This window comes from Bubalus kerabau, chromosome 1 (assembly GCF_029407905.1).
Source record: "Bubalus kerabau isolate K-KA32 ecotype Philippines breed swamp buffalo chromosome 1, PCC_UOA_SB_1v2, whole genome shotgun sequence".
NCBI lineage: Eukaryota > Metazoa > Chordata > Mammalia > Artiodactyla > Bovidae > Bubalus > Bubalus kerabau.
Window position 1 is genome coordinate 219,431,652 of NC_073624.1, and position 22,046 is coordinate 219,453,697.

The 22,046-nt window shown below is 40.4% G+C and overlaps 1 protein-coding gene and 1 non-coding gene across 7 annotated transcripts in view; both read left to right on the top strand.

Annotated features, from left to right (window-relative positions):
- Positions 1-399: 399 nt before the first annotated feature.
- Positions 400-22,046, top strand: part of MATR3 (matrin 3) — a 39,786-nt gene continuing 18,139 nt past the window's right edge. For 4 of the 6 annotated variants that reach the window (XM_055555068.1, XM_055555103.1, XM_055555094.1 and 1 more), the window contains exons 1-4: positions 400-516; positions 1,714-1,752; positions 3,155-3,240; positions 3,989-4,069. The gene's annotated coding sequence lies outside the window, so the exon portion shown is untranslated. Of the gene's footprint in view, positions 517-1,713; positions 1,753-3,154; positions 3,241-3,988; positions 4,070-12,547; positions 12,753-22,046 lie in introns of those variants that run through there. The other 2 variants (XM_055555114.1, XM_055555076.1) reach the window with 2 other exon arrangements.
- Positions 3,722-3,921, top strand: LOC129642573 (small nucleolar RNA SNORA74). The gene has a single exon (XR_008709827.1). It is a non-coding gene; the product is annotated as a small nucleolar RNA SNORA74 (small nucleolar RNA).

Sequence of the window (22,046 nt, forward strand, 5' to 3'; positions counted from 1 at the left end):
GTGACCTGTGTGCGTGGGCGATGGGTTGGCTGAGTGACAGAAATGCTGAAGAAAGCCAGGAAGAGGATCTGCGTGGGAGGTGGAAAAAGCGTGGGCTGAGCTTGCAGCAACCAAAAGGCGCCACACACGTGTGCGAGGAACCCGCGGCGCTCGGTGTGGGCTGACAGGAAGCACCGCCCCACTAGGACACATCAAGTTTTCTCTTAAGCAGTTTCAAACGCAGCGCGCTTTCCACGTGTAAGTACAAATGAGATGGGTGTCAAATAACCATAGCGCTTGTACGGATTTCTATCTTTTCTCTTCTTGGGTCTAGCTCCTGTGTCGAGTATGCCCACCTCTACCACAGCTCTCCCATTTTCCTAACGCCTTCCTGGGCGGGGTTTCTGGGCCCCGCCCACCGAGGGCCCGCCCAGTAGCCGCCCCGGGGCGGGGCTCCCCTCGGCTCCCGGCTGCCCTTTTCCCCTGCGGTCTCTGCCCCGGCTGCTGTGTCTCTACCGAGCTCCGGACACGTGCAGGGTGAGTAAGGGCAAAGTGGGGAGAAGACTTGGAGGTTTACCAGCCAGGGGCGAGACAGTGGTTTGGAGGCTTCTTCCGAGGCACGGGACGAAACTGGGGCTCGTTCCCTAGTGACCCCAGGTTTGGAGGGCATCTTGAAGAAATGCTGAGGGATTGTACCCCTAGAGTCACCCCCTGTTTTCTACCATCCCTGCTGTCCCTGGAGAGTTGCCGAGAGTCGGTCTCGGGGAGCCTTGGTCCCAGGCACCAGGGCCAGGGACTTGGGAAGGTTCGTGAGGAACACGTGGTCGGGTGGAGCTTCGTCAGTCCGTTCAACCCCAGCGAGGAAAGGGACAGGCTATTTTTAGATTCGTTTTTAGACCTGGACAATGAGCCCTCTATTCTCCTTTTCCTCTAATTGTTTGGAAACGTTTTGGAGTGAAATTAGAGGAAGGCTGGGAAAAAGTATTGTCTTAGATACTCTCACCTTATACAAACAAGGTAAATTGTGTGAATGGGTAGGAATGTTTAACATTTTTGCAAACATTTTGGTTATTGTTTTCAACCAGTAGTTGGGGTCGTTGGCAGGAATGGCAACCTAACTGTCGCTAGTTTCTTTAACATCCCTTACTGCATCCGGTTATTTTTTAAAATGCTGCTTTTATGGTTCAAGAGATCACATAATTGAGGCCCTTCTCAATCTGGTTTCAACCAGCCTTTCCAATTTTTAGTGCCCATTGCTTTCCAAGGGTAAGTTCCCCTTCTGCTCACCAGTATTCATCATCTCTTTGCTTAGAGTAAGTTCCTGATAATATCAAATGTTTAGTGCCCAGTCTATAGCAGATATTATCTTATGCACTTAATTTATATTCCATTTAAACCTCCCGAACACCTGGTGTACAACACCCCCATTCTACAAATGAGACAGGTACAGAGGTTAAGTTATTTGCCCACTGTCACTTGGCTGTTAAGTGACAGCCAAGCTTCCTGATACTTGTTGATGAGACCATTAATTTGCTACTGTTGAACTGCTGTGGTATGCAAGTAAGAATGACGACAATAAAGCTAACCAAGGGAAAGCTGTTTGTTATTGTTGACTATTGTTTCTGTGGTTCAGGCCTCACTAAGTTAAGGGAGTTTTGAGGGTAGGGGTCTTGAACGCCACACAAGTGTTCACTAACTGTTGGCTGTCTCTAACCTGGAGTGCTTTGATTGCAGAGCATCCAGCCGTGAACTTTCAAGCAGATGCAGCCCCAGGTAAGTGCAGCTCCATTAACCTACCTTTGGCCCCAGCTGTAGGCAGCTGCCTAGGTTTCCGTGTACTTAGGCAAGTGTTACACTGCTGGGAGAACAGCAGCTGATAGCTGGTTGGCATTCTGGGCCTGGTTCATGCCTACTCTGTTATTAACTATACCAGGATGCCAGCATAGTTGTTTTTCCATTGAGGTTAAATCTGCAAGCATGTGCCTATGCAGGGAGAATGGTTCTGGTCTGACAGGTTTGACTAGAATGAAGTTCTTTGAATCATACCTTGGAAACAGAAGAAACAGGGATATATAAATAGAGAGAACAAGTTGAGGTGGTTTGTTTTTTTTTTTGAGTCTACCGAGTGCTCAAATGGGGCCATGGGATTTTTGCAGATTTCACTGAAATCAAAGTTCATAGCTCCCACTCCTCTACCAACACAGAGCTACTCAGGATAATCCCTTTGTAGAAAGATTTTATAACTCTAGTTACTTGTGAGAATGCCATACCTTACAAGGAATGTGGATGTGAATTTGCTTTAAAATGATGAGCATTCTTTATCTCATTAATAGAATATGAAAATAGCAATTAATTGAGGGGCTCCAAATACTAGGCCTAGCTACAGCAGTACTAATTTCTGCTTCAGGTTGACAGATTTCTACTTTTTGTTGATATCTTCCCTTGTGGCTCAGCTGGTAAAGAATCCGCCCACAATGCAGGAGACCTGGGTTCAATCCCCGGGTTGGAAAGATCCCCTGGAGAAGGCAAAGGGTACCCACTCCAGTATTCTGGCCTGGAGAATTCCATGGACTGTATAGACCATGGGGTTGCAAAGAGTCGGACACGACCGAGTGACTTTCACTTTACTGATTTTCAGGAGTAAGCAGAGTTATTGCTTCTTTTGGAGCAGTAATTGAGTCCCCTTTGTAGTGATTTTGTTTTGGAATGCTAATTTTCTGAGAAGAAATGCTTCTCGGTTCTAGGCAAGAGTGATGCTGGAGGTTATCCAATGGGGCAGACTTAGTTGCTGCTTTCAGTGAAAAGTAACATCTTAGTTTCTACAGAAGGACTTGATGAGGATGTTGGGAGGCAGAGGTGTTATTTGTCAAAGCTAGTTTTGTTCTATCAATTGGCTTTCCCTTAAAAGAATTCTCTTAGCTAAACGTTGGGTGCTTTGTGTGAATACCTCAGATGTTCATTGTGAATAGCCTTTTACATATGGGTCCATAATACAAGTGATAATCTAGAGAGCTTTAGTGGTAACAGGCAAGAAAAAAAGGCAAGTAATGGGAAATAATTGCTGAGGATATAAAAATTTGGTAAATCATAAATGGCAGACAGCATTGTTTCCATCTCTACAGAAAAGCAGCCTCAGAAGCTAGGATGTTGAACACTGAAATCTTTTTCTTTTTAGGATGACTCAAAAGTAGGGCATCCTTGGCCCTCCTGAAGAGATGAAATTAGTGGCAAGTGGACCATCTATCTGTATGGCGTTATCAGGTAAATGTCCTTACTTATGCTGATGCTGACCATGTGCCAGGCCTGTTAGTTGGAGCCCATCAGAAAACAACTAGAAGGCAGAAACAATTGTATTTGTCCGTAACAAATTCAGCCTCTGGGCAGAAAAAGGCTGAATAGGATTTTGGTGATTATGGTCTGAAGGTTTTTGAGATAATCTGAATCATTACATCTGAGAAAACTGAGGGGAGATTGTAAATTTCATGACGGAAAACCTAGTGTATCTTACTTTGTTCACAGATCCCAATCCCTAGATCCCAAGCACAGTGCCCAGCACATGGCAAGAACTCTCAGTGTTGGATAAAATGACTGAAGGCATGGGAAAGGGTTTCCTGTTTCCTATTTGTTTCAAGGTTTTGACAGCAGGGTCTACAATCAGTGCTTTCAGGCCTCTGTTTTGCAGTCAGTGTTCAATTCATGGGGATACCTTCTGAAACAAGTAAGAAAACTGTTTCAGGAATCATCCAGCAGTTGTCAGCTATCCAGGCTAGCGTGATGCCTCGGATGGTGTTACACTGTTGGAAGAGCAAGCACTGCCTTTATTGAGGTCTGACTTCAGCACTGTTTTAGTGTTGTGGCTGAGTACCTCTGGGCAGTGTTTTGCACCTCTGAGAGTGGAGTAACTCCTCTTGTGGAGTTGGTCCTAGTCTGGGTGCAAACAGTTTTTTTCTGTTAGAAAAAGACCCTGTCTTATGGACAGCCTGTCATTCGTTTCCTCTTTGAATCCTAGATGCCTTTGCCTGAGTGAGAAACCTTCCTCCATTGGGACCTCGGAGGTCTGATGGCCCTTTGTGACATCCAAATAAGTAATGTATGTAGTCCTTTTGTCCTGAAGGTCCAGGAACATCTTTTGTTCTAATACTTGGTCTTTGAATCTGGTTCCTGACAGTGAGCTCCTAAATCCCTTAGAACTTCCTGGGTGATAGTAAAGTCTTTGTTCTAATGGGACTGGAATTTTTACACACACTCTAGACACACACTCATATGATACACACTCATTCTCCAGAGAGGGGAGAGGGGTTGGAAATGATCATGATGAAGCCTCCGTCAAAATTCCATTAGTATAGGGTTTAGAGAACTTCCAGGTTAGCTAACAACACGTTGAAGTGCTGGGAGAGAGATGCCCCTTCCTACATACCTTCTCTTATGCATCTCTTCTATCCGGATGTTCATTTGTATACTTTATAATATCCTTTTGCAGTAAACCAGTAAATAGTAAACTGTTTTCCTGAGCTCTTTTGAGCCCATCTAGCAAAAATTAGTCAAACCCAAGGAGAAGGTTGTGGCAATCTCTGACTTACAGCCTTTCTGTCAGAAGCACAGGTTAACAACCCGGACTTGGGTTTGGCATCTGCAGTGGAGGAGGGGCAGTCTTGTGGGACTGTGCCCTTAGCCTCTGAGATCTGAAGTTATTTCTAGGTGTAGATGGTATCTTAATTGAGTTACATTGCAGGACACCCAACTGCTGACAAGACCCACACATCTTGTGTCAAAAATACTGAGAGTATGGCCAGAGTTTGAGACTGAAGGAAAAACAGGAGGAGGCATGAGGTTTTCTTAAAAGGTAGAAATACTTAACATTCAAAAAAACTGTGGTGAGAACTAGAATTTTAGAGGAGAATGCTTAAAGTCCAAGACTTGAGAATTCCCTGGCAGTCCAGTGGTTAGGACTCTGTGCTTCCACTGCTGGGGGCCTGGCTTTGATCCCTGCTCAGGGAATTAAGGTGCAGAACAGCTAAAAATAAGTAAACCCAAGACTTAAACTAAGTCTTCATATTCTAGAGCTCCGCTGCATAGTACATGTGGACTTAAAATTGACAAAATCCATTTCTCCATCTCAGTACTTAGTGACTACCTATTGGAGAGCTCAGAAGACATTTCCACCAATACAGAAAGTTTTATTATATGCTGCTGTTCTAGAGCAGGGGCTGGCAAATTTCATGTTAAGAGGCTAATAATATTTTAGGTTTGTGTACCATATAAACTTTTTATCTGTTGCAGCTACTCAACTCTGCAGTTGCAGTGTACAAGCAGCCATAGATAATATGTCAACAAATGAGCACTACTGTGCTCCAATACAACTTAATTTAGGAACACTGAAATAAAAATTTCATAAACTTTTCAGTGAAGGAAAATAATTTCCCTCAACCATTCTAAGCTTGAGGGCCTTTCAAAAACAGATGGCAGGCCAGAATTACCAGCCCCTGTCTTGGGGAATGAAATTCAGGCCTTGGGAGTTTACAGCTCATTAGTAACAGATTTAGGGCCAGTACCAACATGTGTCCGTGAAAAATTAGATGTTAACAATACCTTTGCCTTAAACAAGCTTTTACCATATAGTATTAAACTCTTCAGCTTTTAGAGTACTGGGGTGACTTTAGTAAATTATCCAGTAATAGGGTAGTCCTTATTTCTTATGTTTCGGGTTTGTTGTATGTGCTTTTTTGAATGGGTTACTTATAAATGGTTCTCTTTTTTAAATGTACACCTAAGGAAGAGTTCCTAAGAAAGAACAGCAGTGTTTGGTTTCCAGCAGAACCTAATCACAAACCCATCCTAGTAGTGAAGTAGAAATGGTCCCTAAGGAAAGAGGAAATTTTTATATGTCAACAGTAGCCAGAAGAAAGATAAATATCGTATTCTAATGCATATATATGGAATCTAAAAAAATGGTACTGAAGAACTTATTTACAGGGCAGCAATGGAGAAACAGACATAGAGAACAGACTTATGGACACAGGGAGAGGGGAGGAGAGGGTGAGAAGTATGGAAGAGTAACAGGGAACCTTACATTACCATATTTAAGATAGCCAATGGGAATTTGCTGTATGGCTCAGGAAACTCAAACTGGGTTCTGTATCAACCTAGAGGAGTGGGATGGGGAGGGAGATGGGAGGGAGGCTCAAGAGGGAGGAGATATATGTATACCTATGACTGATTCATGTTGAAGTTTGAAAGAAAACATTCTTTCAAAACAAAGTTCTGTAAAGCAATTATCCTTCAGTTAAAACCTAGCTTTGAATTAAAAAAATAATATAAAAACAAACCAAAAAAGAATAGCCAGGAAAAAAAAAATCCAGGTTTTAAAATCTGGAATCTCAAGTTATTAGAATATAGATGGCTTTCCTGGGCATGGTAAAGCTACCCAGGTGCAGGGAGAGGCCCCTGTGTTGCTACTTGAAAAAGGAAAATTCATTTGGTGTTTATGCCTGTATTCAGTACCCCCAGAGGTTTCAGTGGCTTAATCATGCACATTAAAATAATTTAATGGGATTTCCTACTTGATAAGTGAAGTTAATTAGTCACCTACTACTCCCTGTCGGCTTGAGTTTTTTTTTTTCCTGGTAAGTCTAAGATGAAGTAACACATTTCAGCTTTAAATCCATGCCTTCTCTTTCTCCATCACCCTTTTCCCATGCTGCAATGAAAACTGAAATTGAACTGGCAGATATTGGTCTGTAAATATCCAAGCTGCCACCTCCTGCCATAGCTAGCAATTAGTTAACACAAGTGCCCCTTGAGCTGCTCAAGTTCAGGACCTATACCATATTAAGAAAGGAAAATTAAAGCAGTATGAGTAGGGGGTCCCAAATATTGAGTCTGTCACCTGTCAATGATTTATTTCCTTTCATTCAAGGTTGGAAAAAACTATCATCAGTGAGCTTTTGCAATGAAAGTTTCAATTACATTTCAAATTTTAATCAGGAAAACAAAACCCCAGAGAAATAAATTCTGCCGGCCCCAAAGAGACACAAAAAGGTGGCGTAGGGCCTAGGAATTCACACTAAGGAAGACAACCTGGTTAGAGCAACTAATTAAGAACCTAAGAGTGACAATGACTCCTCTGAATCTTTTTGCTTAATTAGGGCTTTATGAACAGCTCCAGTTAATAGACCTGTCAATATTCTCTTGGAAAACAATTTCACTGAATTAACAATTCAATTCTAATATTTACAATGTCTGTTTAGCAACACCTTGCTCTTTACAGTTATTTAGGAACACTTAATGAGCCCACTTGCTAGGTCATAGATTTGTCAATTTAGGATCCTAAGGCCTGGTTCAAAGGGGCCCCTGTTACTTTGGCTCTCCCTATTCTCCATTACAAGCCCTTTTGGGTGTAAGAACATTTTATACTGCTTTTTAAGGGTAACTTTACTACCTGGGAAGAGATGATAAAATGGACCTTGAAATTAATTTCATTTTAGAATAGTTGTAGATTTACAGAAAGGCTATAAAGATAGTACAAAGAAATCCCATGTACCCTGCACCCAGTTTCTCCTAATAGTAACATATTAGTATAGTACATTTGTTATTGACTAAAGTTCATGCTTTATTCATATTTCCTTATTTTTCACCTAATGTCCTTTATCTGTTCCAGCATCCCATTGAGGATATTATATTTAGTCATCATGTCTCTTTAGGCTTCTCTTAGCTGTGACAACTTCTTAGACTTCCTTGATCTTCTGCCCATTTTTTTTTTATTGTTTTTTTTTTAATACTGAGTTGTTTGAGCTGTTTGTATGTTTTACAAACTAAGCTCTTGTCCATAGCATCATTTGCAAATATCTTCTTCCATTCTGTAGGTTGTTTTTAATACTCAAAATGCCTTAGGTATAGCCTTTATTCTCTTTCATTTAGAATAGTGGTCGAGCCTGTTGTCTTTTATAGTAGATGGTGTAGTCCCCAAATGACTGATTATTTTTACCTTATGAGCTCACAGTAGAGGATGGAATTTTGTATCAGCTGGTGGGAGAAGGGAGGAGCCAAGCCCAGGCCCTAGTTTAGGCCCAACTTCAATGAGTTGAAAAGTAGACAAATCCCCAAGGCACACAGCCTGTGAGTTAGATAGAACCTGGACTTCATCAGAATGGCAGATGGTAGAACTCTAGATGAGAACTCCAGGAGCTAATGGTTACGATATGCTGGCCACTCCAGGAGAGTTTTCTGTGCTGACCTGTGCTGCCCCTATTCCAATGGCACTATAATTTCTTGCCCCTGTATAGTAGAGCCCAATCATGATCTGTTCATCCAGGGAACTCGTCATATTTAGTTTCCTGGGGCCCAAACCTCCCTCTTACTTGTACGTATAATATATCCAGGGCTGAGGAAGTGATAATAACCTATGCTATTTGCTCATCTTGTCAGAAGACTAGTTATTTAACTCATACCCTTTTTATGGTTTTACAGCTTTTATTAACTGAACGCTATGCTAGACATTGGTGATACATGATGAACACGACACGGTCATGTTTACCACCTTCAGATTTCCTTCTGACCACGTTGGTTTCTTTCAGTCCTTTTGTGTCTAGGTCCCTGCATATGCTGTTTCCCTTTCTGATTCCATCTTCCATTTCCACTTTGTATACTTTTATATCTCAGCTCAGATAGCACCTTCCCTGACTGAGCACCCATTTTATGTGTCATTGTGCTGTATTCAACCACAGAGATAGATAGCCAGATGCCATGTTAACAGTCCTTTGAAAAGGTATTATTCACCAGTTTTTAAATGTTTATCTTACTCACATATAGCCAAGCAGCCTCAATTATACCAATAGCTGACTAAAGAGCTTCAACTGGTAAATATTAGTATCAGTGTGTCATTATGTACCCAATATAGAGTAAGGTCATAAGTGTATCCTACTTTTTAATACCCTGGTAAGTAAGGATAACAAGAATGCTGGTTTTGTTAAATTTTGAAAAAAATCATGGAAACAAATATGTCAGTTTCCAAATCATTTGCTAGTGGACTCTATAAAGATATAACATGTATGTGTGTTAGTCGCTCAGTTGTGTCCGACCTTGGGACCCCACAGACTGAAGCCTACCAGGCTTCGCTGTCCATGGGATTCTCCAGGGAAGAATACTGGAGTGGATTGCTGTTCCCTTCTCCAGAGGATCTTTCCGATCCAAGGATCAAACCCGCATCTCCTGCACTGCAGGCAGACTCTTTACCATTTGAGCTACAGGGAAGTCCTGAAGATGTAACAGTGCCTAACTATTTAAAATCCTTAAAACACACATGGTTGATGGTGGTTGCCTTTAAGGGACTAGCAGTTGGGGAAAACTTCTGTGTGTGCTTTGAATTTTATTATATGTATTCCTTATTCAAAAACTCCCCCCAATTTTTAAATTTATTTTTGGCTGTGTTGCATGGCTTGCGGTATCTCCCTGGGCAGGGATCAAATCCAGGACCCCTGCAGTGGAAGCATGGAGTTCTCTAACTACTGGACCACCAGGAAATTCCCCAAAATTTTAAGCCCATTTCCCTTCCCTTGCAACTGCTAAAAGAGCTGCTGGTTAACAATTTTCTGTTTTTTAAATAGCCTAAAGTTTTGAAATGACCTGCTGCTGCTTAGTCGCTTCAGTCATGTCCAACTCTGTGCAGCCCTAGGGACTGTAGCCCACCAGGCTCCTCTGTCCATGGAATTCTCCAGGCAAGAGTACTGGAGTGGGTTGCCATTACCTTCTCCAGGGGAATCTTCCCAACCCAGGGATTGAACCTTGGTCACCTGCATTGCAATCAGATTCTTCACCACTGAGCCACCAGGGAAGCCCCTCCAGGGCATTTTATCTATTTAAAAAGTAGATGGTGAACTGCCAGGAGACCACAGCCTTGCTGAAGGCAGTCCAATATAATGCTCAAATGCTCTGGGTTTGGATTTATTTAGAACTGACTTCAAATCCTAGCTAGGCAAGCTTCTTAATCTCTTATGTAAGATAAGAGTAAAGGTACTTTACTCTTAAAATTATATTATCAGCTGCTTAGTGATTGTGTGGTGTGAAAATTTATGTCCTCAACCAATATGACTCCTCTGCTCAAAACTTTAGAAAGATTAGCTTTATGGAGATTGTATCCTGGTGTTTAATGTTTTATTTCAAACTTGTCACTTAGACCTTTCAAAGTCTCAGCAGAAATTCTTGCTTTGTAGCCTCTGTCATCACTGGTATACCACGCCCACTCCTAAGAAACCCAAATGTGAATAGAACTCTTGATCCATCTCTTCTTATAGCCAGGCCCATCTTGAGGCCAGCCTCCTTGTCCAGTCTTCATCAGACTGGGATTCTCAAAAGCTGATAATCTGTCTTATCCATCATTGTATGTGTGCATGCATGCTAAGCTGCTTCAGTCATGTCTGACTCTTTGCAACCCTGTGGACTGTAGCCTGCTGGGCTCCTCTGTCCATGGGATTCTCCAGGCAAGGATACTGGAATGGGCTGCCATGCCCTTCTCCAGGGAATTTTCCCGACCCAGGGATCGAACCATCCATCATGAAATAGACATTTGACGACTGAAATCTTGTATTACCTTCGGTTTCCAGTGTGTCTTTTTGCTGTTGACCTACTAAGCAGATCCTCAATAAATAATTACTCAACTGAAAAAGTTTGCCTTTCCTTTGTACAATCACCAAATTGCATTAATAGTCTGTACAAAAGCATGGTATGTGTATATATGAAATAAGCATGCATTCATATTTCTGAATCCAGAAAAGCAGAGCTGCTTTCATCTAAGATCTGGGGAGAACATAAAGTGAAGTCTTAGCCAAAATCAGTTGGAATCAAAGACTCATAGAGTAGACGTGAAGGAGGACCCAATATTCACTGAACAAATTTCATTCCAAAGTTAACTATGTAGGAGCCTTAGGGATGCCCCAGTTCTTGATGTATTCTACCAAATGCCTTCTCAAAGCCTGTAGAAAATCATGCAACATAATGGAGATGTGGGAGTACAGTTCCACTTTTCACAAGGGCTATTTAAAATTTTTCCTTAATGTAACTCTAGCCCTTTCCATAGATGGCTTAGTCACAGAAAACTTAAGTCACCTGACTAATTCCTAATGAAAATTCAGCACCATCCTCTTCGTACCTATTACAGGAAAGGGATGTCTCCTCCAGAACTCATCCTTTGAGTAATGTCCAATATGAATCTTTCCTTCTGTTGCTGCCTTTCCCAACCAATCCTTTCCTAATATAACTCTTCTACAAACATTTTAATGGCCCAAAATTCTGCCGTAGTAAATCAAATCTTCCCCAACCCTGCTTTTCATCATAGCCAGTTATTCCACATTTGGTAGTTTGTTTTACACTTTTCATATACTAAGCACCCCCCATCTGACATCCTCTCCCACTGAACTGGAAGTCCCTGTTGCCAAAGCTTTTGTAGATGTTTTTAGTCCTAGGCTTGACCTCTTGGTAGCATTAGGCCCTGTTGATCCTTTAGTCCTTTGAGTACTTTGGCTGTCAAGGCAGTACAATTTCTGTGGCTTCCCCTCTACTTTTTTCCCTCATTAACATGGTCTCTTGCCATTTAACTACCAGATTAGTTTCTCAAGGCTTGGTCCTAAGGTTTCTCTTTTTACCATAGGTTTACCTAAGGTTTCTCTCTTTATCTCCAGTTCATCTAACTCTCCTTCATTTATATTAACTTGAATTTGTCACTAACCCACACCCTTTTCTCCTGAGATCAAGGTCAAATATAACTCCTTTAAAGCTGATGCCAAACTGAAGCCTTACTGCCCCCACCTCCCATTCTCAATAGCACTGCTAACAGTTGTCATTCTTACATGATACTTCTCTATCTTCCATATCCAAGCAAGTCTTGCTTTTTGTCCTAAATGATTTCGAAAATTTTATACAGGTCTGCTGTTCATTTTTGCCCCGTCCACTATCTTCACAGTGGACCCAGAATGGTTCAGCATACTCAAGATTTAAAATTTTTGAGGGCTATTAATTTGACTTGTATTCACTAACCTACCTCAGACGTCAGATGCCTGCCTGTCCCTCTGCATTTAAACTTCAAACCCCAGGGAAGTGGCCCTTTTCTCCATCCTTATCTATACAAGTTCTCAGGATTTTCACATGTGCTATATTTCTTTGCTCATGAGGTACTTGACGAGTGTTCTACATTCAAATTCAAATTCACCAAATGGCGGCGGCGGTCTTTTCAGTGGAATGAGTTTTCGCTATCTTCCTCAATGACCTGCATAAAATTTCTGAAATTAAAACCACTCAAAATAGTATCTGTCTCCACTTCCTGCCCCGAACTGCCACTTCTCCGCAGTTTATCAGAGAATACCAGAGAGGGTCGAAGCCAGGGAATCCTGCGACGCACTTCTAACGCATACCTTATTTAAATTTTGCACCAAGCAATATGGAAGAGTCGGGGGGAAAAAATCCTTTGTGGGGAGTGGGACTCGAACTCTATAAGCTATGGCGCTCCATTTCCCGCCCATAGGCGAGCTACAAGATCAGAGAACAACGACCGCCGCTGAGGGCGCGAGCGGCGTGCGCGCGCCGGGCCGGGGGAGGGGCCTGGCGCGCGCAGAAGTGGGACCCGAGGTGGGTTGGGGCGAGTTCTCGCGAGAGTGGGCTGGTTCTTGGGCTGCTGCCTCTGCTGCCACCTCTTACCAGCGCCGTTGCTGCGGGGGATTGTGGGAGCCACCGCGTCCCGCTCGCTTGGAGAGGTACCTCTCGTTTTCCCTCTCCCTTTCTTCAAGGTAGGCGTGAAGCGGGTAAGAATCGGGGTGGGGTGGCCGGGGGCTCTCGGCGTCCGCCGGGAGGAGGCAGCGACCGCAACAGGGGCCGCGGGGAGCCGGCGGCGCGCCTTTCTTGCTCGCTCCCGCTCGCCTGCTCTGCCTCCCTCCGCGCTGCGTATGTGAGCCGCCTGATCGGCGGCCGCCATGTTAGGAGCTCAGTGGCGGCGCAACCAGCCTTCTCGGGTGGCGGAGGTGAGCGGTCCCGGAGGGAGACACGCAGCCAGCCAAGGGCCCAGAGTGCGGTGGCAGAGTCGGGGCGCGCCGAGGGCAGCTGATCGGCCGAGCTTCCTGCGTTCCGGGCTGGCTGTGGGCGGGGGCGGGACGACGAGCCCGTTACACGCGGGCTGCCGCTCTGAGGGAAAGGGAGGAGCGCTCGAGGCCTGAGGGACCTACTAACCATGAGGGGGGTGGCCTGTCGTTTGGGGAGGATAGTTAAGCTAAAACCAGCCCCAGATATATTTGCCTCCCCCCCCCCCTTTTGCGCCTGAAAACGTTCCCCAAAATGGAGGATTCCGTAGACTCCGAAAAGCTTAGCCGTTTGAGCAGCGTTTCTTGGTGTCGCGGCCTTCGCTGCTTTCCTCGCCCATCGTTTCATAGCGCCCCCTAATACTCCCCTGTCCCCCGCCCACACACAGGCGCGCGCGGTTTTAGCCGGGCCTCAGAAACAATTCCCCCCTCCCCCCGCCATCGCGTAAAAATGGCCGAAAAATGAAACGTTAACGCTTGTTCATCGTGTTGCGTCGTGGATAAAGCCTTCTGCGGTACGCTGCGAAGGAGATTTGTTCTTGTTTAGAGAGTCACCTCACATTCCTTTCCTCTATATTAAAATACTATCACCCTAAGCTTCTCTAGAGAGGATGGTGTGGTGTGGGGACCTTCCGGTTTCCAGACAAAGGGTTTATAGTAGCCTGGTGTAGTCGCGGCTTCGTTGTTCTTTTCATCGCCGGCGCTGTGCCACGTTCTGCGTTATACAAAGACTTTTCCCATATACAGTGGAGTAGTATCTCCTAGGTATTTATCCTGCTCTGTGGCGCTATTCTGTGTAATAGCCCTATTGGATCAGTTACAGTTTTCCAGCCAGATATTTCTAGAACGATTATGGCGATTCCAAAATTCTAGTCTTTCACGAGCGCTGTAAAGTGTGCGAGTTGTTGATTTCCCAGGCCGTAGTGATGAGATTTTGCATTGATGCTGCGTTCTGCTTGTTGAACAGAGCTTAGTTTAAGATTTTTAGATGGTCGACGAAACATTTTTCTCCCAGGTGGATTTAAACAGTTGTACTCTGCGGGCAAAAACTATATTTCAGGCTATTTTCATACGTGTTCAAAATTACGTTTTAAAAACGAAACGACTCGATCTTCGGAGTCTAGCGACATAATTGTTTAACATTAGTATTGTTTTGGAGATCAAGAATTGGGATCTCTTTTCTTAGTTGTGTGTAAGTGGAGTTGCTTTTATGTAACATTTTGAACTAATTAATTCGAAAGTATTTAACTACCTTTGACCTAAACATTCTGTATGTTAAAGAAGTCTTTAAACATACTTATTTTACTAATGGTTTTACGGAAGTGTAAACGCCAAATATTATTACAAGTCAGTGATATATAAAGACATTAACAACTGAAGAAGGCAAAGAAAAAATCTTCCTTGATTTTAGAAATAACAAGTAGCTCAAATTCCCAATTTTATAGAAAGAATTGAAGTCCAAGGAAGTGCTTGTTATGTAGGTAACCAATGGCAATGAAGCCAGTGTGTTTAGAACGCTTACATTTTGATTAGATATTTGATTCAGGCTCTGCATGTTACAATAAATAGGCTTAAAATGGAAGAACTACGCTTATAGGAATTTATCCTGTAGATAAGGGAATAGTGTGTCAAAAGTATGTGTATGTAAATGTTAATGTTGGTTACTAAGCATATTAAAAATCCAAAGGATTCAACATTTGGAGATCTGCTAATTATAGTGTGGCCATCAAGTGATAATCTATACAGCTATTTAGAAGTATTTAAGGAAATGGCAACCCACTCTAGTGTTCTTGCCTGGAGAATCCCAGGGACGGGGTGGGGGTGGGGGTGGGGGGGGGCGGGCATCCTGGTGGGCTGCCGTCTATGGGGTCGCACAGAGTCGGACACGACTAAAGTGACTCAGCAGCAGCAGCAGATGGGAAAATTATAGTGGAATATAGTACTAATTGGGGAGAAAGTAATAAAACTCTGCTGATACCAAATTTGATGACTTTTGTTTTTTGAAGGAACGTGTAAATAAGCGTAAAAAATACCCCTGAGTGTCGGCTTTATGGGTCATTTGTATTTCCTTTTTTCTTGAAATTTCCACAAGATGTTACACTTAATTTGTAATGAGAAAACTGAAACATTTTTTGTAAATGCTAGAACTGCTGAGAAGGCGATGGCACCCCACTCCAGTACTCTTGCCTGGCCCATGGACGGAGGAGCCTGGTGGGCTGCAGTCCGTGGGGTCGCTGAAGGTCAGACACGACTGAGCGACTTCAATTTCACTTTTCACTTTAATGCATTAGAGAAGGAAATGGCAACCCACTCCAGTGTTCTTGCCTGGAGAATCCCAGGGACGGGGGAGCCTGGTGGGCTGCCGTCTCTGGGGTCGCACAGAGTCCGACAAGACTGAAGTGACTTAGCAACAGCAGCACTGCTGAAAAGACATTTTGTTTTTTTTTAGAATCTCACCTCTGTTTAAGGGAAATTGAGATGAAAATGAGCCAGCTTCTTGAAATCTGAAGTGCAGTGAATGTGACAAAAAGAAGTGCTTGTGTGTAAGATATTCTTGTTATTATGTGTGGGCACATAGGAATCTGAAGGCATTCTCACATAAAATTAATATTGATAGGACTAATAATTATGAACTGCAGCCATTAGCTGTTTATAAATGATCGAAATCAAAGAATTAATTGGACAGTGGTTTGTTAAATGGTGTTCTTAGCAAATCGTCTAGTTAAAAGTCAGTGTTTTGCTTTTATATACTACTTTTAGTTAGAATTGCATTAAAATTGTCCCTCACTGTGGCAATAGGGTCTCAGTATACCTGACTGACTGAAGGTTTGAGGTGGACATTGCCAAATGCATGGTTAGTGAGGTGGAAGGGTTGTGGACAGTGTAGTTTTGCAGTTTTATATATGCGGTTTTTCCAAGGTTAACACTGTCCATGAAATTGCTTTAATTTAAAATTCGTTAACTATGTAGTGGGTCTTCTCATTGGAGCATTAGGTTAAGGGTTCTGAAATGTTTGATAAAAGGTTTTTAAATAGAAAAACTGTTTTGGTGTGGATAGTAAAAGGTAGAGCGTAGAAGCCCAGTGGATTGAGAGAACTGAATATGAAGCCTTTTAAAGTACTTTAGCTTTTGGTTTGTTGCAGATCATATTGACTGTAAGCTACAATAGAAGTTATATGATGAAGTGCTGTGTTCTCTCTCCTGACCTGAATATAATTTATTAGGTGGCAGGTCTGAATGGATGCAGTATCTTTGATGTGTTGCAACCTCGATGTGATTGATTTTCCCAATTGTAGGTCAAGCCCTAATATCTATCTAAAAAAAGGCTCAGGAGTTTCTGACATTGAAATTGATATGAAGTAGCAATTGAAACTTAGGTGTAAATTTTTGATTTTAAACTATTCCAGAACTTAAGACTAATTGATACAAAAACTTGCTCTTTTTCTGGAAAGTTTTTTAAATGACAAATCTCTGCCTTTCTTTTATAGAGTACCAATAGCCTGTGGTTATTGGTGCCTGTCTTAAGGCAGAAACAGGTTAATAGAACAAAGAGGGTTGCCATGGTGGGGGGTGGGATCATAGGTCTTCCCAGCTGTTGCCATTGGAATAGCTGCTGGATAAGAAGAGCAAAGAGGAGGAAAATGTCTATAGAAGATGTCATGGTGAGCAGTAAATGCAAGTTGGAAAGGACGCTGTTGATAATAGAATCTCAGTAGGATCTTTGATTTGTAGTAGTGTTAGTCACTCAGTCATGTCCGACTCTCGGCGGCCCCGTGGACTACAGAATCTTCTGTCCATGGGATTCTCCTGGCAGGAATACTGGAGTGGATTGCCATTACCTTCTCCAGGGGATCTTCCCAACCCAGGGATCAAACCCAGGTCTCCTGCATTGCTACAGATTCTTTACTGTCTGAGCTACAGGGAAGATCCACTGATTTGTAGTATCATTGGTTGTTAATGAAATAGATAATTTTCTGGTCTTTAAAGGTGATCTGTACATTTTTTTCCCTCTGGAAATTACTAGGATATTAAACATCTCTCTTTGGTACAGTCACCGATAGAAGAGCTTTTATAGCATATGTGAAAGTGTTTGAACACCTGACTCACAGTAGTTGGGAAAGGAACAGTAATAGCAAAGAAATACAAACGTGTACTTAAAACATTCTCACTGTGAAAAGGTGTGAAGCAATAGAACAATTTTAATGCTTAACTGTGTATCCTTGTGTGGGTTATGATATCCTTGAGAACCACAGTGGAGGAGGGAATTTTATACTGAAGCATCAGGAGACCAAGAAATACTCATAACAGCATTCTTGGTAATGACAGGAAATTAGAAACAGTCTAAATGTTCATCTTCTGAAAAACAGATAAGTGTGTATGCCATAATGGTATCTATATAACAGTGAAAATGTAGTTTTAATTCATGTGTAAATTAGTTTTAAACAAGAGCAATATATATATATTAAGCCCATTTGTGTAAAATTAAGAAAAGTAAAGTTAACACTGAAAAGATACGTGTCTGTTAAGTGGTAGGACTTAAAAACAAGAAACTCCATAAGGGAAGGAAGAATCATTGGAAATAGATATCTAAGGTTTTATTGATATTGTTTCTGACCTTTGGCATTTATATACACTGATTTGTAAAATACATGATGTGAAGGGGGGTGTTGGACCTTAAGAGAATTCCTAGTATTAAATGGAGAAAGGAGAGACACATTCTAGCTAATGATTATGTTTGAACAAGTAGTAAGCAGTCTGTATAATGGCTCATAAAATGAACTTTCTCTTAAGGTGTTGGCATGTGCCAGAAAATAGGTTTAGAGAAGTGGGATGCAACCAATATGAAGGGCATTGAAAACCATACTGAGGACTTCATGTGGTAAATAGTAGGGAGCAGTATGTTTTTGAATAGAGTAGAATGATTAGTGATGTTTTAGGTTTGTAGTCTTTTAAAGCTGACTTCTGACTTGGTAACAGCCTTCAGGTTTTAAATCTAGCTTTGAATAGAATTGAATGAGATTATAGTTGATACATGAAATAGTCCAGTACAAGTGAAAGGTGTTTATGTCTCTGGGTCAGTCCTTTTACTTCTAGTTTGTTTTCTCATTGGTTGTGAGGATCAGAGTGCATAAAGTAGATGATTACTGTGGTGCTTACAATATGCCAGGCCCTGTGAAATGGATGTTATTTTTATTCCCATTTTACATATGAGGGAATAAACCCAGATGTTAAATAATTTGCCCAGGTTCATGCAGCTATTCTGTAGAAGAGCTGGTTTTCAAATCCAGGCATTTGGGCTCTAAAAAAATCTTAATTTATATCAAATCAAAGAGTTGTACAAATGTTTGCGGAAACCAAGGGAGCAGATCATGAAGCAGAGGGGAGTATCATAAGGGTGCAGAATGGTGCCTTGAGGAAAACCACAGATTTGCTTTTAAATAGAGAGGAGAGTTAGCCAAGTTAGTGTCATAGGTCAGATCAAGAGTCAAAATTGTCAGTTAAATGGAGTAACTTTCTTTCCTGTAGTATGAATTTACTTAAAGTCACTAGGGAAAAACTTAGAAGAAAAATATTTTAAGTCTGAATAATAGGAATCTTTTCTATGGATTACCATGAAGATTTTTTAGCAACTGAATCTGTTGTTAACCTAAGGATTAAGAAGTGAGTTAGAAGTTTAATCCAGATCAGTAATATATATGAATTGACACCAATAGTTTTAAAGCACTTCAGAATATTAATTATTTTTTTTTCAGCCTTCTTGGGCACTGCACTTTATAGTTTTTCTTTGTTATGTGGTGAGGCACATTGGTGTATACAAAGTTAATAGAGCTGGATAAGCAACAAGAAATAATAGCTGTTATCTTCCACTATCTTACAATGGAGTGTAATATGCAAAAATACTGAATCCTATGTTGTACACCTGAAGCTCATATAGTATTATAAATCAGTTATACTTCAGTTTAAAAAAAAAAAAAACTTAAATGAAATACAAGTTATAAAATATAGTAGAAAAAGATATAGTGATGTAAACTAACATTAAGATGAAAATTTATTTAATACTCTAAAATGGAAGCTATGTTGAAGTTATTTATAAAGCCATTATAAGGTTAATAAGTGAGGAAATTTAAGGAATATTTACTTCAGTTGAAGTACCCTGTACTTCAGTTGGAGATTGATTAGTCAAGTACTTCTTTAAATTAGTGAACTATCCCTGCCATCTGTTAGTGACATGATTAGGACATTTTTAATGTTTTTGTATTGTTGGTTGCTGTGTATATTTGGCATATTTTCGCATGAAAAAGTTAAATCACAAAGGTGTTTGACCTTGATAGAGATGGGAAAATCTCAAAATTTCTTTCACCCATTTGTGTTACAATTCAGAAGCTGTTTTCTAGCTGTTGTATGTTAAATTTTTATGTGAGATTAAAAGGTTATTATGTCAACGTGTGGATATTTCTTTCCTATGTATCTCTACATGCCTTTATGATTATACTATCTTAAAATCGGTTGTTTTTTAAAAGTGATTTATTTCACACAGTCAAAAAGTATAAAGATCCATATGGTGGTATTAGATACCTTTAAAACATAGTGTTTTTAACTTCAGACGCTGAAGGTTTCTTCTATGTCATCTTCTAAAGAACTAAAGTATGCTTATGTTCATTTTACTTCCTGCTAAGTAACCCTCTGAAATAATAAATATATAACAGACTAATAGATAATCTTTATTTTACACAGGAAAGTTGGATACAGAACACTGTGTTCTCCGTTAACTTTGTGTGTGTTTAGCTTTCATTTGTTTTCTAAAATGTTTTAGTATTCCATTTTTTCTAATTATTGAAGAAGATAAAGGGTATCAGATTTATGGAATGTAGGGGTTGAATATTATTAACCGAAGCTTATTTCTTAACCATACATATTTGTTCAGATGTTGAATGTGAAGCTAACATCTTTAATAGAATTTATATCATGAACTTTGTTCATTGAGAATTTGAATATCAGAGTATAGTTAAATGGCATTTGTGAAGCCTACTTAGTTGTTTCTTTTTAATGTTTTCTGATGGGGGAGGGTGGAGGCACTTTTTTTTTGGAAGTGAAAGATTCTGTATTGTATAAAGTTAAATGAGTAAATTGGGTTTTAACATTAACATTTTAGATGAGTTATCTCAAAGGAACTATTTTCAAACTTTATTAATCTCTATGAAAACGCAGCTTTATGGAGAAAAAACATGGAGTAAAAGAAGCTAATTTTTTTTTTTTAATCACTTTAGTAACTTGGTAAACTCAGTATTGTGATGGTTTCGTAGGCAGTAGGTCTCACTTAGAGCCTTTAAAGTGCCTTGTTCATCTTATGTTCATTGACCAAAGATAAGATACTAAAGGAACTTTTTAATAAGTGTTCTTAGATCAGTGCTATCTTGTTGGATTTCTCTTAATTTCTTTGTTCTAATAGAAAATTTTTAAGAAATTTTTTAAATTCAAAAGTTTGGCTTTTTCAGTACTGCTACTCTCATGTCTTTGTGTGGGACTGAAGTTGAATCTGAGTCACAAAAATATTAAAGTTATTCTTAAATTACAAGTTGTCATGGGATTTACATGGTTGTCTTTCTCTTTTTCTTAGTTTTTCTGACATCCATTTTCTGTTTTGTCTTAAGGTTATATCACCTTTTACCTTTACTTCTCTTAACCTTTCCTTTTTGCAGCTCCACCATTCATATATGTTGCAAAGAAAAGTAATTGAGATCTCTGTAGTTCAACAATCATTTCCTTAAAATATCAATGTTAAAAATTTACACGTGGTCATAATGCCATAGTATAATTTCCCTAAAGGGAAAGAATAGTTCTTTTGAAAGGCTGGCTTTTCAGTATATGAAGCTTTGACTCCCAAGTGAAAGGCAAAGCTGCAATTAATAGTAACTTAGATACTTTGAAATTTTGATTTCAAAAAAACCCTCTTAATGGTTTTGAGTTTGTTTTTTTTTAAACAACATATGAAAACATAAGAGGGTACTACAAATGTTTCAACAGTATTTTAACCACCATTCTGTATGGTATTCAAAAGTCATATCAGAGAAATCTTCATCCGATGATGTTTACTTACTCTTGTCTTTATTTTATTAATTTAAGGTCTAAGTAGTTTACATAATTGATCTCATCTGGAATTAGTTTCTTTGGTGTCTTTTCTCAAGTTCATCTTCCTTGGTGTGCAAAAACATCTGTAATTCCAGTCACCTCTGATAGCATTTCTATGTCTTTTTAACTTTGTTACATCTTTTTGTAAAATCTAACTTTAGTCTTGCCTGCAACTTTTTTTTATACTTCTTCTACCACTGTTTTCGTCTAGTGTTTACTTAATCTGTCATTGGTTGAATCGGTCCCATAACTGATTTGTAACTATTAAATATTGCCTGGTTTTTATGTTGATAAAGTTTAAGTGCTTAGGTATATGGGTGATCAAACTTATGAGTTAACTGAACAGCAGTGTCTCTACATAGTATGTAGCAAACAATTTAAGACCTAAACCTCTGTGTGTAATTGTGATTATAAAATTGTTTCACTAGGGACAGTTATGTACGTCATTTAATACTTTGAGATCATTCATAAATGCTTTGTGAATTCTTACGTGAAAATTTTTGAGGTAAAATGAAAATGAAAGTAATTTCGTTACTATCACATCTTGGAGGAAACACATCTTGAGGGATTGTATTCACAATTTAAGTTTTCTGGATGATGGGGCTATTCTTGTGAAAGAATCTGTTTACAGAAATCTATGTAAGCAAGATCTCGTTTTCATTTTCACCTGTTTTGAGCTCTAGAGGTGTTATAGCCCTGAGCATTAAATGAATGTTCACGGCTACTACCTTGTGGAGTTTCACTTCTTTAAATCACCTATACTTCCTGTACTTGTGGTTGTTCTTGGGGAGTCTCCTATTTCTGTACTGACCATATTTGATTCTCCTTACCTTTTAAGATTAGAAATTGAAGTAAGCAACTGCCTGATAGAGGATGGAG